Source organism: Mytilus galloprovincialis, chromosome 1 (assembly GCF_965363235.1).
Source record: "Mytilus galloprovincialis chromosome 1, xbMytGall1.hap1.1, whole genome shotgun sequence".
In the NCBI taxonomy this organism is placed as follows: Eukaryota; Metazoa; Mollusca; class Bivalvia; order Mytilida; family Mytilidae; genus Mytilus; species Mytilus galloprovincialis.
The window spans coordinates 81,736,915-81,740,856 of NC_134838.1; the positions used below are offsets into that span (position 1 = coordinate 81,736,915).

The 3,942-nt window shown below is 34.1% G+C and overlaps 1 long non-coding RNA gene across 1 annotated transcript; it reads right to left on the bottom strand.

The window, feature by feature from the left end:
* Positions 1–401: 401 nt before the first annotated feature.
* On the bottom strand, positions 402–2,828 carry LOC143047057 (uncharacterized). The gene is made up of 3 exons (XR_012969406.1): positions 2,583–2,828; positions 1,374–1,403; positions 402–521 (listed from the first exon to the last, which is right to left on the bottom strand). It is a non-coding gene; the product is annotated as an uncharacterized LOC143047057 (long non-coding RNA).
* Positions 2,829–3,942: the final 1,114 nt, after the last annotated feature.

Here is a 3,942-nt window from a genome sequence, read left to right on the forward strand (position 1 = left end):
ACGAAGGGCTTAAAAGGGACCAACTTAGCACACCCAGTATCTACTAATTCAGAAATAGCTTCATCAACAAATTTCTCATTCATAAATGCAGATTTGTTGTTCTTACTGTGCATCTGTTTAGGCGTTTCTAAAAAAGGTATAATGTGACCGCCTTTTATAGTGTCTATGACAAAATCACTAGCGCTAATATTTTGCCAAAATTCGATATGTTTATTCAAACTCCCGACTACACCGTGAAAAGTGCTATTATGTTCCGCATTTTCAAAAAACTTTACTTGTTCAAGAAAAACAGAATAGTCATTAACATTGTTTTCATTACCCAATTTAGAAAAAAGTGATTCACAATTTAAATACTTATCATTAAATACCGCTTTAAGATCGTTGGGTGCCTTGTCCTTGAGAGTTGTGTTGAAATGTCTGGACCCTGTTAAGTAGGCAGTTCTTGCGCCAATGTCCAAACTGTTCACAATGGTGACACATGTACATACTGGGCCGGCTCACGCCGACCGTAGTCGAAAGGGCTGTGGAGGTTGAGAAAAACGAATGTTAGACTGAGAATAAGAAGGATTCGGCACAGTTTCAGCTGGTCAAGCATTTTGGTTTGCTCTGCTGCTAATGGTGTAAGGAGAAGGGCGGGGTTTGGTTCTCTCTTTAATTGACTTAATTGTCTAATCTTCTTTTCATCGTCAGAGTTATCAGCGATGGTATTTGACTCATATTCGCACACTGTAGTCCAGCCCCTGAAGAGCTCTCGGTGATCCTTATCAACTTATTCCTAGCTTTAACTTTAGTAATAAGCTCAGACACAATACTGTTAGTGGGAGAATTTAAAGAGGAGCCCTTCTTTTGAATTTTAAGGAGACAGGTCAAAACTTCATCATTGTAATGATATTGAATACTATTCCCTTCTTTCTTGAATTTAATCCGACTTCTTCTTTAAATTTACGTGACAAATGTTCTTGCTCGGAAGCCAGATCTTCTTTTAAATCTACAAGTTTGTAATCTTGGTAATCACGGAACAAATGAAAAGCATCTGCTATATCAGAATGTGGTGCAGGGGGCTGTGACTCACCTATAGGTTGGGCATTAGTTGTGGCGTGGTCCGTATCAATATCCGACATAGCTTATATACAATTAAGCCAACTTCACTGCTCTAAGACTGAGCTTCGAATGGTCAAGCTATGAAAATGTATTTTCAATGTTAACTTTTACCGCGTATGACCAGTCCGTGCTATCATACAAAGAACTTTAAACTCTTAACTTTGTTAAGGTGACTTATTGTTATGCTAAAATAATTTAAATATTATTATAAACATAAACACATGTTCTCAATATAACAAGAAACCCATGTGCTATCGATAGTTAATACATACGTATTCTTGTTGATCAAATGTTCCAAACACCTTTTAAAGAGATGTACATTATAATATGAATTAAACTATGGTATGAGCAGGATACTTATAAAAAAGACATCCGACATTAGTTAACGGCTATGAGAGTTATAATCTATTGGTCCAAAATATAGCACATCAATAAAAAGGAGAACTTCAGGTTAAGAATGGATGCGTTTCACATATATGAATCACATAAACATCATTCACAAAAGATGGTATTTTTAGAAAACACAAATCCGTCTGATCTTTCCTCCGGTAGTGACATAACACATGTTGATGAAACTACACCATGTTTATGTAAGCCTTCAAAACTTCACACACACCTTTAAACAACGATAAATAGCGATGAGGTATATAGCGGTGTCAATCAAATTAAATTCCCAAAATATCTAAATTCTACAACAAAATATGCAATTATAATTGGTACATTTTATGGTGATCACAAAATTTCAATTGTTCCAGGCTTTGTAATTCTATTCCGAAATTTAAGGCTCAATCGAAAGTTTGAATACATCCTACCGATAAAAAGATCATTAACTACAAAAAGGGAAATCGCAGATACACTTTTGTTCTTAATGACCATAAAAAACGTTTACATTGTAAAGAATCTCCATACAAAAACACTGCTCCAACACATAGTTAGAAGAACGATTAAAATCAACACTATGTCAATGTTAGGTCTACACCGAGGTTCTTACCGCTATTATCACGCTGAAGTACGATAGTTAGACGCTGATGTTCTATTGTGTGACGCTTAATAAGGAGTGTATGACGCATTGTGACGATTGTTCGACGCTTTAGAACGATTATTTGACGCTCTGATACGATTGTATGACGCTGAAGTACTATCGTTTGACACTGAAATACAATTGTATGCCGCTGAATTACAATTGTTTGACACAATTCTACTCCTTTCTTACATAAACAGCGATGTATTATATCTTGTTCCTATGTCGATTAAGAAGAAATTAGTTAGTAGCAGATTTTATGATTTAAAGTAAATTAATCTTCGTCAGTATGCAGAGGAATGTAATCATACGATTTAGCATATATCAGTACTTTTACTTTTACTTTTGCTGTGAACATGCATAATATCAGATGTATTTTGTTAATCAAATGTTCCAAACACTGTTTAAAGAGATGTACATTATAATATGAATTGAACTATGGTATAAGCAGGATACTTACAGAAGACATCGACATTGGCAAACGGCTATGAGAATTATAATCTAATGGTCCAAAAGATGACCCCTCAACCAAAAGGACAACTTCAGGTTAAGAATTGATGCACCTCACATATATGAATCACATAAACATTATTCACAAAAGATGGTATTGTTAGAAATCACAAATCCGTCTGATCTCTCTTCTGATAATGATATAACATATGTTGATGAAACTGTACCATTTCTATGATGGACATCAAAACTTTACATTCACCTACAAAGAACGATTAATAACGATGAGGTATAAAGCGGTGTTAATCAAATTGAATTCACAAATATTTAAATTCTACTACAACATATGCAATTATAATTGGTAAATTTTATGGTGATTGCAAAACTTTTAATTGTTCTAGGCTTTGCAATTGTATTCCGAAATTTAACGCTCAATCGAATACATCCTACCGATAAACAGATCATTAACTACAAAAAGGGGGATCATTGATACACTTTTGTTCTTTATGGCCATGAAAAAAGTTTACATTGTAAAGAATCTCAATACAAGAACACTGCTCCAACACATAGTTAGAAGAACGATTAAAATCAACACTATGTCAATGTTAGGTCTACACCAAGGTTCTCATCGCTATTATCACGCTGAAGTTCTATAGTTAGACGCTGATTTACTATTGTGTGACGCTTAATAAAGAGTGTATGACGCATTATGACGATTGTTCGACGCTGTAAAACGATTATTTGACGCTCTTATACGATTGTATGACGCTGAAGTACTATTGTTTGACACTGAAATACAAATGTATGTCGCTGAATTACAATTGTTTGACACTAAAGTACGGTTCTTCTGCCTTCTTACATAAACAGCGATGTATTATATTATTTTCAACATTTTTCATGTTCCTAGGTCGATTAAGGAGAAGTTAATTTGTAGCAGATTTTATGATTTAAAATAAATGAATCTTTGTCAGTATGCACAGGAATGTAATAATACGATCTAGCATGTATCAGTACTTTTACTTTTACTGTGAACATGCATAATATCAAATGTATTCTTGTTGATCAAATGTTCCAAACACTCATTAATGAGATGTAAATTATAATATGAATTAAACTATGGTATAAGCAGGATACTTACAGAAGACATCGACATTGGCAAACGGCTATGAGAATTATAATCTAATGGTCCTAAAGATAACCCCTAAACCAAAAGGACAACTTCAGGTTAAGAATGGATGCACCTCACATATATGAATCACATAAACATTATTCACAAAAGATGGTATTGTTAGAAATCACAAATCCGTCTGATCTCTCCTCTGATAATGATATAACACATGTTGATGAAACTGTACCATTTCTATGATGGA